The 10,675-nt window shown below is 40.4% G+C and overlaps 1 pseudogene; it reads right to left on the reverse strand.

Moving 5' to 3' along the window:
- Positions 1-5,989: 5,989 nt before the first annotated feature.
- Positions 5,990-7,324, reverse strand: LOC113920723 (annotated as a pseudogene).
- Positions 7,325-10,675: the final 3,351 nt, after the last annotated feature.

Genomic DNA, 10,675 nt, shown 5'->3' on the forward strand with positions numbered 1-10,675 from the left:
CCAGTTGGGGCATTCTGTTGGCTGAGCTGGCTTCTCCTCAGTATGTCCCTCTACGAGTGCTTAGCTTTTGCCCTTTCTGCTTGGTCAAGTCTATTAGCACCTTCCACCTGCTTTCCACGTGTATATATTGTGGCTGGTGGTTGCAGATGACTCTGAGTCTCATCAGAGATAGAGCTTGTGTTTTTGTTTCTTGTTTCTCCTATTGTTTTAGGGGTGGTTTTCAAATGGGGTGTTGGGGAACAGAAAAGTCAATCTACAAAAAAAATCTTTAAACCAGAAGTAGACAATTGTTTAAATACTTATGATAAAGGTCCCCAAGAGATATGTTATGAGAGATTATAACAGTGGGACCTGCCAGGGTTTGGCCACCTGAGTAAGGAGGAGAAAAGGTTCTTGAGGAAAGAGTATACTTGTTACCCATGAAGCAGATTGGTCAATTGGTCATATTGATCATTTTCTTTGAGACTTGGAGGACTTTGCCAGGCGTTTTATCTTTAAAATTAGGTATCTTAAACCTTATGAGGATATAAACTTTTTAAAGATTTACTTATTTATTTTTAGAGAAAGCACAAGCACATGAGTTGGGGGGAGGGACAGAAGGAGAGAGAGAAAATCTCAAGCAGACTCACTGCTGAGCATGGAGCCTGATTAGGGGCTCAATTCCATGACCCTGAGATCATGACCTGAGCCGAAATCAAGAGTTGGACACTTAACCAACTTAGCCACCCAGGTGCCGCGTGGATGTAAACTTTTTAAAAGCAAAAACTGTTTAAACTGCTTAAATACAATGTCCATTGGAATCTCTTAAAGTGAAGGGATATTTTATTGGAGGGTGGAGGTTCTTTCTTACTTTGAAATGTTAAGTCATTTAGATATTTAAAAATACTTTTTTTCAAATCCTTAACTAGTTGTTTGTGTTACTCTTTCTTTCTTTGAACATCCTGAAGCTTAGAAACCAAATCTGTATTTCTCAGAGACCACCCCATTCTCCTTTCACTAACCAGCCATTCAGGCAACTTACACTCAAAAGAGGAAACACTGACAATCAACAAAAGAAAGTTGTACTCTGTATCCTGTTTGTATGGAGACAAAAATAGCTCTTCAAAAATAGCAGATTGAAGTTGATAATAAAAATGTCCACTTTAATAGCCAGCATTTCTCTATTGCTGAAATAAGCTCGCTATCACAAGAAATAGGGTGTTGAATGGAACACAATCGTGTCAGAGTTGCTCTGTGTTGCACTAATGCAAATATAGATATTTTACAGTGACAGTTGCTAATAAAGACTTGCACAGGACCAGCTCTTTGTACTTTGTTATAGTACCATTGTTAATGATGCACAGTAGCACTTTTTTTTTTTTTTTTTAAATGAAGGGCAAAAGAGCAGGAAGCAGAACAAAATCCAGTCAGTAGAGCTGTCCTCAGTCAGGTTCTTGGAGTTGTGATGACTGGCCCTGCAACATGCAAGGGGTTCCTCCATGGACAAAGGTTTAGAACAACCACTGTCAGCCCTCAGTTCCTGTGGAAGCCGAGGCTGTACGTCAGGTATAGTGTCTACAGGAATTGTCTCTAAATTTCCTTAACTTGAGTACCCATCATAGGTACATTTACCTATTTAGAGGATGTTCCATGTTCTTTATGTATATCAAACAGAAAATTGAAGAAGATGATCTCAGTAGTACACATAAATAAAATAATTTAAAATTTCTCCCCATATCCCCATATACCATTCTTATTTTGGGGCCCACTGGTCTGGAGACAAAGGCCCCATTTTATCCATGAAATGCAAGTCCCTAGAATTTGTCTCTATAATAAGTGAAGCACCTGGTGAGAAGGAGCAATGTCTGGACAAGCTTAGGTAGGTTGTTTTTCTCTTCTCAGTGTTCATCTAAACCTCTCTATTAGGTCACTCTGCACTAATGGAAAATTCCCTTAGCGAGGCATTGGTCTAGAAACCCAGCTCCCAGAAATCATATTCCCTTCTGTGTGATTTGAAAGTCTTCTGCTGGCTATTTTTATGTCCTCAAAGTCCAGGACCCGAAATGGAACTTTCAGATTAGTTGCAGATGCCATCCCCTCCCCCTTTCGTAACTGGATGTGTTTTAATTCAAAAGGAAACTTTTCAGGCCATTAAGCTTCAATACAGTTTAATGCCTTTGGGCTGTGGGGCTTGAAATCGTAGAGAAGGCTGAATAAATGTTTTAAAATAAAATCTGGAACACAAAGTACTTTTTTTTTTTCCTTACGGCAAATTTGTTTTCAGTTTTGTGATTTTCTGTCTTGTTGAAATAAAAAAATCTTGGTCCTCTCCAGACTGCAAAAGCCCCAGTGGATGGCCCAGCCCCAGCTTGGGAGTGGATAGGCCAAGTCTGAGGAGGTTTGGCTTGTCTTAGAGGGAGGAGGGCAATGACCTCTGCCTCTTCCTGCTTGTGGTTTTAAAATAGTCCCAGGTGACCAGTTTGCATTCTAGGCCGGAGTAACTCTTTTGCAGAATGAATAATATTTTCTTAAGCACTCTTAAGTTCTCATTCACAGCCTATTTTAAAAATGATTTAATGAATAAAAATATGCTGTTTATAAGTCCCCAAGTGCATATTTTTTAGAATGGCTAGAAGAGTCGCTTTGTTTACACACATTTAATACAATAGCCAAGTGGGATGTTATTGTGGTCAGGACTCCCTCAAAATGATTTATGGAGAAAAGTGCTATCGGCCCGGTCATCTTTTTTCAGGATCAAATTCGATTTTAACACTTGATTCGCTTGAACTTGCACACTCTCACCCTCACCACCTTTTTCACATGGGGACACTAAGGCTTGCAGATACGAAAATAGCTTGCTCCAGCTTAAGCCAAAGGCAGTCAGGTATTAAGGAGCAAAGTTGGGTTATCTGAAAATCTTAGCCAGTGTGCTGCTTATAAACTTAGAGTTGAAACCTCCTTAGTCAGAAGAAGGCTGATAGTCGAGATAAGAGCTGGGCTCTTCCCTCAAGGTTGCAGAAAGGATCTGTCACGCAAATTAATAATCTACAAAGGCCAGTTTAGTGTACATGCTGTTTTAAGCAGCCGATCATGTACAATCAGAATGCTTATTGTGAATTGTTTCCCTATGTGTCGATCAGATCCCTAAGGAACCTCTTATTAGCAGTGTCCTGCAAGCTGTGTCAGTTGTGTGTGATTTAAAGAAATAAAATGGCATTGATTTAAAATATTCTCTAATTCAGAGGAGATTGAGTTAAGAATGTTGCAGTATCATTGGCCATCTTTTATGTAGCAAAGTGCTAGCTTTAAGTGTCCTAATTTTTAAAATTAGCTTTATTCATAAATTTGCTGTCATCTGATCTATGGGGGGTGGGGTTCTGAATGCTTTTATTATTTAAATTTAACAATCATTCTAATTTTAAATATGAAAATGCTTTTGAAAAATCATTTCCCACCAAGAAAAAAAATTAAGTTTATTGTTTTTGAAGCAGTATCTTCGTGAGCCACTCCATTAGGGGCAACACAGCTTGAGACAAAATTTAACTGAAGAGATTATGTCCTTTCAAATTTTTAAGTGATAATATTAACATTTTATTTCCTTTTTAGGTAGACTTCCTAGGAATAATCCATAACCCTTGAATAAATTTCTAAAAATGTAGCCTTTGTTGTTTTTGTGGTGCTTTAGGAATATCAGGAAGCCTATAATTTTGGTAAAATGAAAGAAAGCACTTAAGTATTTCTCAGTAGAAAAGAGGACCCAATGATATTATACTTTATTATGATGCCCCCAAATGAAAAAGGAAAAAATAACTATGGGTTACATATTTACACGACTCTGCAAATGCAAGTCACTATTTGACTTGAGTTGTTTTAACAAATCCAGCCCAAATCAATCCAAGTTAATCGGATACAGACCACCAAAAACTACACAGAGTGATTTAGGAGGTGCGCTGCACAGGTCAGTCATGAGTGAATCAGAATTCTTTTGAAGAGCTAAAGCTTTAAGTTGTTAAGTGTTTAAAGTGGGAAAATTCATCTTTTTTTTTTTTTTTGAAATTGGAAAACTGAGGTCAAGCTAGAGTGATACTGTGCATCTTCTTAGCAGAGAATAATATTGAATTGATTTGAGGGTGGGAGTTCTTGATGATTAGTTTTCAACTAAGGATGCCATTCTCTGGAATTCTGCATTAAACACAGTTTCATCTTCACCTTGAGAAGTAGTTATTCTCATCCAGCAAAAAGCATTTCCTGTGTGGTGGTAATAACACAATGAAATTTTATCAGGTGCTTCTGTAATGTATAGTCATCAATGAATCTAACAAGGATACATTTTATAAGAAAATCAATAAGAGAAAATGATTATATTGTTGACTGGAGCCAGCATCCAGAAATGAAAAATAGAAAGGAAAATATCACTTTGCATTGGACGGGGTTTCAGTGTATATAATGTGCTGGGACTTTCTCTTCAAAGTTATTAGGTCTCTCACGAAACAACAGGCAGCAAAGGGATGAAAATACTTCAGCCCTTTTTAAATGTCAAAAACAACCTTAAAACCACTATTTCATCTCTAATCTATTGTTTGAATAAAGTGCAGTTTTCTGTCCCACTGAAATGTTTATATGTTTAGGTTGAAATGTGTTGTGAGCCACTGTTTGGAGATACTCATATTTACAAATGGGAAAAACTATTCAAATAGTGAATTGAAAAAAAAAATCAATGATGGATTCTCCCAGACAGACCTCTGGAAAACATGGGAAATGAATTTTTTAAACCTCTGAGGACAGGAGATTTTGTATTTATATGTCATCTACCCAGTGTTGTTTCTAAATAGTGGAAAGAATGAACACATGCTTGGGAAAGAAAAATTGGTACACACTACAAAAAAAACCCACAAAATACTTAAGATTTTGGAGTGTACTTAATGTAATTGAAACTATCTTAAAAGCCACTTTTTAATACAATGGCTATATAATTCCATCATAATCCTCTCATTGTTCTTCCTTAAAAAAGTATATTAACTTGAAATTGTAAAACTTGATAGATTAACAGGTGTAGTCATTAAATTTGAAATATGCATTTATTACCATAAATGCATCTGATTCTAGATTATGGATTTATTTTGATACCTTGATTCTACTTATTTTTAATTTTTTTTAGAGAGAGAGAGAGTGTGTACCCGTGCATGTGGGGGTGGAAGGGGGGGGCAGTGGGAGAGGGAGAGAGAGACTCAAGCGGGCTCCGTGCCTGGGGCTGGAGACTGGGCTCCATCTCACACCCCGAGATCATGACCGGAGCCGAAGTCAAGAGTCGGTTGCCTAACCAACTGAGCCCCTGGATTCTCTTATTTTTATCCTTTTATTTTTAAAGCTTTTATAAAGGTGTATGTAGATACAATCTTTTTAAAAAGACAAATTATTTTAAAGGCTTAAAATTAAGCCCCCAACAGCCTTTCTCTCCTGAGTCCTCTTCAGTGGCAACAAGTTTGAAATCTTCTAACCTATTCTAGTATTTGTGATCATGTTTTTGAATAACATCCTTACACTGTTATTTAAATTTTTCTTTTTGGCCTTTAGGTATTAACTATGAGTTTCCTACCTTTAATGATGAGGTTTGGCTTTCACACCATTCCTCCCTGCAAACACCTTCCCTCATTTTGGTTAGATAAATATTCAAAGTCTTGGACTATGTACATCTTTTTCACAGCTAAGTCTATGATGATACCAGTTCCTTTATTGTCTGTTCTGGTTATTCTCCCTAGAATCAATAACTCTCTTTCTCTTTTTCATTTGCTTTCATTATCTGTTTTTGTTCTAGTTTATCCCCAAATCTTGGACAAAGGGGTATGTTTTCTCTTATGACAATCAAACAAATCAGGTGGTCCTTTTCTTTCTTTCTTTCTTTCTTTTTTTTTGCTTGAGACACTGATTGTATTTGTAGGGGGTCAGGGAAACAGTGGAATGAGAAATACAAAACTAGGGAGAGACCGGACGTCGCAGATGCCAGGACCCCCTAGAACTCCTCGCTCTCATCCTTGCTGTCCATTGACTCTGTCCCCACTTCATAATCCTTCTCCAGGGCAGCCAGGTCCTCTCAGGCCTCTGAGAACTCCCCTTCCTCCATGCCCTCGCCCAGGTACGAGTGCTCAAAGACCCATTTGGCATACATCAGGTCAAACTTGTGGTTGAGGCAGGCCCAGGCCTTGGCGATGGCTGTGGTATTGTTTAGCATGCAGACTGCCCGCTGCACCTTGGCCAGGTCGCCCCCAGGCACCACTGTGGGGGCTGGTGGTTAATGCCAACCTTGAAACCTGTGGGACACCAGTCCATAAACTGGATGGTACACTTGGTCTTGATAGTGGCAATGGCGGCATTCACATCCTTGGGCACCACTTCTCTGTGGTAGAGCATGCAGCAGGCCATGTATTTGCCATGACGGGGTCACATTTGACCATCTGGTTGGAGGGCTCAAAGTGTGTTGGTGATCTCTGCCACCGACAGCTGCTCATGGTAGGCTTTCTTGGCTGAGACAATGGGGGAGTAGGTCATCAGTGGGAAGTGGATGAGGGGGTAGGGCACCAGGTTCATCTGGAACTCTGTGAGGGCCCCGTCGAAGCACAGGGAAGCCGTGATGGAGGACACGATCTGGTCGATGAGCCAGTTGAGGTGGGTGTAGGTGGGGCACTCGATGTCCAGATGTCCAGGTTGCGGTGGCAGATGTCGTAGATGGCCTTGTCCACCATGAAGGCGTAGTCCAAGTGCTCCAGGGTGGTGTGGGTGATCAGGATGGAGTTGTAGGGTTCCATAACTGCTGTGGATACTTGGGGGGTGGGATAGATGGCAAATTCCAACTTGGACTTCTTGCCATAGTCAACAGAAGGGCACTCCATCAACAGGGAGGTGAAGCCTTAGCCAGTGCCACCCCCAAAGCTATGGAAGATCAGGAAACCCTGAAGCCTGGTGCACTAGTCTGTCAGTTTTCGGATTCGCTTCAGCACAAGGTCGATGATCTCCTTCCCCACAGTGTAGAGGCCTCGGGCATAGTAGTTGGCAGCATCTTCCTTGCCAGATATCAGCTGCTCAGGGTGGAAGAGCTGCCTATAAATGCCAGTTCTTACCTATCTATGACAGCAGGCTCCAGGTCCACAAAGACAGCCCAGGGCACATGCTTGCCAGCCCCGGTCTCACTGAAGAAGGTGTTGAAGGAGTCATTGCTGCTGCCCAGCGCCTTGTCACTGGGCATGGTGCCATTGGGCTGGATGTTGTGCTCCAAGCAGTAGAGCTCCCAGCAGGCATTGCCCATCTGCACGCCCGCCTGGCCCACATGGATGGAGATACACTCACGCATGGTTGTTCCAACAGGTGATGTTTGCAGAGGGTCTTTGACTGCAGACGCGTTACGAGTCTCCAGCAACACCACGAATCCCAGGTGGTCCTTTTCTAAGATACCCCCTTCCAGAAGCCCTTTTCACCTTGCTCTTGTTTAGACTGGCTCCTGGCTGATGCCCTACAAGCTCCCTTTGCCATTTTTGTGTAGACTCCCCATGCCTTTTTCTCTCTGTTGGATCCCTTGTTTCCTGGATCCCAAATCTTCCTCTTGTTTTGTCACCCCTTTGGGTAGTAAGCCTCTAGTCTAGTAGCTTCCTAATAAAAATGCAGAGAAAGCAATTTTTTTTGTTTTTGCATTTCCAAAAATGTTTTTATCCTATCTTTACATTTGATCAATAGTTTGGCTGCAAATAGAATTCTTTTATGCAAGTGATTTCCCTTCAGTACTTTTGAGGCATTGTTCCATTGTCTTCTTGTTTCCAATTTTGCCATTATGATTTCCTATACCATCCTTTGTATGTAGCCCTTACACCAGAGTTCCTGGATTTCCTCTTTGTTTCTGGAGTTCTGAAGTTTCATGATTATGCATTTTGATATCAGCCTTTTCTTCATTTAACATATTGAGTACTTGAAAAGCCCTCTTCATATGGAACCTTACCTACTTCTCTGAGGGTTCTTTCCTGGTGTTATTTCTTTGATGATTTCCTCCTCACCTCATTCCCTGTTTTTTCTTTGTTAAACTGCTATCATCAGAAGTTGGACTTCCCGAACAGATTACCTAAAATTTTTCATTTTATTTCCTCCACAGTCATATATTTATTTTCTTTATTTGATTTGTGGGAATTTTCCTCAACTGTATCTTCCAACCATTCTACCGCTTTTTGTTTCCATTTCAGTGATCATAATTTGCAAGAATTCTTTACTGTTATTTGACTATGTCTTTTAAAATAACTTATATTTTTGAGGATCTCTCTTGTTTTTTGATGTCTTCTTCTGTCCCTACATTATTTTCATTTTCTCCAAGTTGGATCCACACTTTCTTCCTTCCTTCTTTCTTTCCTTCCTTCTCCCTTTTCTGTCTTTCATGTTAGAAGTGTTTCCTAAATGTCTAAATGATTTCTGACTGTTCAGTTGTCAGAGTGTCTCTACCATGGGATCTGGAGGCTGTGTTCATGTGTGCGCGTGTGCCCAAGTCAGTACCAGATGACCAGTAAGCCTCACTGTTAGGAAGCTTCCATTCCTCCCCTGGCGAGTGCCTGAAGCTGCTCACATTCACAGATCTCCTCTGGAGCTTGGTTGGTTTTTCTCAGAGAGGAATCCTGCCTGGGCTCCCAGCATTCTTGGAATTCGGCTGGGGAAGGGTACTATTCTGTATGCAGGCTTTCACTTAGTCCTGTTTCCAGTAAGGAAATGATATGCTTAGCTGTGATTTGTAATCTTGTATTCAAAGTCACTCTGATTCAACTTTTCTAGAGAATAGACCTCTAGAATTCTGCCAGGTTAGGTCTAGCGCACTGTCTAACCATGCTGGCTGGGGAAGGGAATCTGATATATATATGACTGCTGTGGAATGTACAGAATTGTATCAATCCTTCTGTTTTCAGTTCACCTACACGCCTACCTTCAGAGGTATCAAGTGCCTCCAATTCCCATGCCTCTCAGGGTTCTGTGGTGCAAATATATTTGCTCCACTGCTGGCTTTAGTTTCTGTTTTGTTTTGTTTTTGAGTCTGCCTAGATAGTTCTGACTTCTTTACCTGTTTCCCAAGCTTCCATGATTTTATTACTGTCATCTCCTCACCTGGTCTTTTAATCCTTGCGAGTGAATGCTTTTTCAAAAATTATTTTATTACCATTTCAATGGCGTTTCGGGAGGGAATAACAATGCGAGCATCTGCTAAATCTAACCATGTTTAAATAGAAATGTCTATTTTCCGAACTTTTCGATTGTCCTTCCTATCTTAGACTTGCTTGCTCTTCTTTCTTCTCTGGTTTCCAAAAGAGAGTTCTCTGAGGCTCAGCCTTATGTCCTTCCTTCTCTTTGCTGTTTACTCTGAAGACATCATGAATACAATTGCTCTTAGGCTGCGTACCTCAAGCCTGTATCTCCAGTCTTGTTTGTCATCTAAACTCATATTTCCACCAAAACTCATAGTTCCATATTTCCATGGCAAATTTCCAGGACAAAGCAGTTAGGTCCCAGGTGCAGAATTTAGGGAAGCACTCCCTCTCAGGGTTGTGCGACCTGAGACCTAAGAATTCTTAAATTTTGCACCCTTGGCTCCTTGTTATCCCTACCCTAATCCCGGCCCTACCACCTGTACATGTGGCCATGTTGATTATCTCATTGTCACCTCCAACCTGTTGATGTCCATTGCCAAGTTCATCAACATCCTATTCACAATCCTTCTCCCTTCCCTCATCTATATTTCCAGTCTTCATCAGTAATACCACCAATCTACCAATCAGATCCAGTCTCTCCTTTGCCAACTCCTTTATAGTCTGACTCAATGTTTTATTTATTTTTCCTTCAAAATATAGTTTTCATCTATCCCTCCTGACAGGGATATTAGCTCTGGAAGCCTTGAACAAAAACTTCCCCTACTCCAAAATTCCTTACTGTTTTCATCCCTTCTCTCCTAAAATCTTTGGTGTTTCTTTCCCACCCCTTTAAATATAAAGTGCCTACTGTACTTCTACAGTGTTCTATTATCTGACTCCACGTTCATGAATTCATCTCTCTTTTAAGGTTTAATACAAGTCACAGCTCTGTGGAGTTTTGAGTCACTACTCATTGCTGACTAGTCTGTTTAGTTTCTTCTTTTCTGTTCCCTTAGTCCTCATTATCAGTTTCACACTGAAACATACATTGACTTTTGGCAGTCGATGCCTCATGGCCATCTCCTACTCCTTGGTCCAAAGCTAAGTTCATCATCTTCCCATTCACAATCTACCTCTCAGCCAAATTCATTTATCTACCCCTGATATTCTTATTTAAAGTTCTATCAATTTTTCCTGTAAAACATATCTCCTGTTTTCATGCCTGCCTCCTCACCTAGATGGTAAGCTCCTGAAAGGCAAGGTGCATGTGTGAACATGGCTTCGTGCAAAGTCTAAGCAAAGAGAAGGCCTTCAAATTTTCCTTGATAAGTAAGAAAAGCTCCTCTAATATTTTATTTTATTTATTTTTAATTTTTTTATTGTTATGTTAATCACCATATATTACATCATTAGTTTTTGATGTAGTGTTCCATGATTCATTGTTTGTGCATAACACCCAGTGCTCCATGCAGAATGTGCCCTCTTTAATACCCATCACCAGGCTAACCCATCCCCCTACCCTCCTCCCCTCTAGAACCCTCAGTTTGTTT

The sequence above is a fragment of the Zalophus californianus genome, chromosome 3 (genome assembly GCF_009762305.2).
Source record: "Zalophus californianus isolate mZalCal1 chromosome 3, mZalCal1.pri.v2, whole genome shotgun sequence".
NCBI lineage: Eukaryota > Metazoa > Chordata > Mammalia > Carnivora > Otariidae > Zalophus > Zalophus californianus.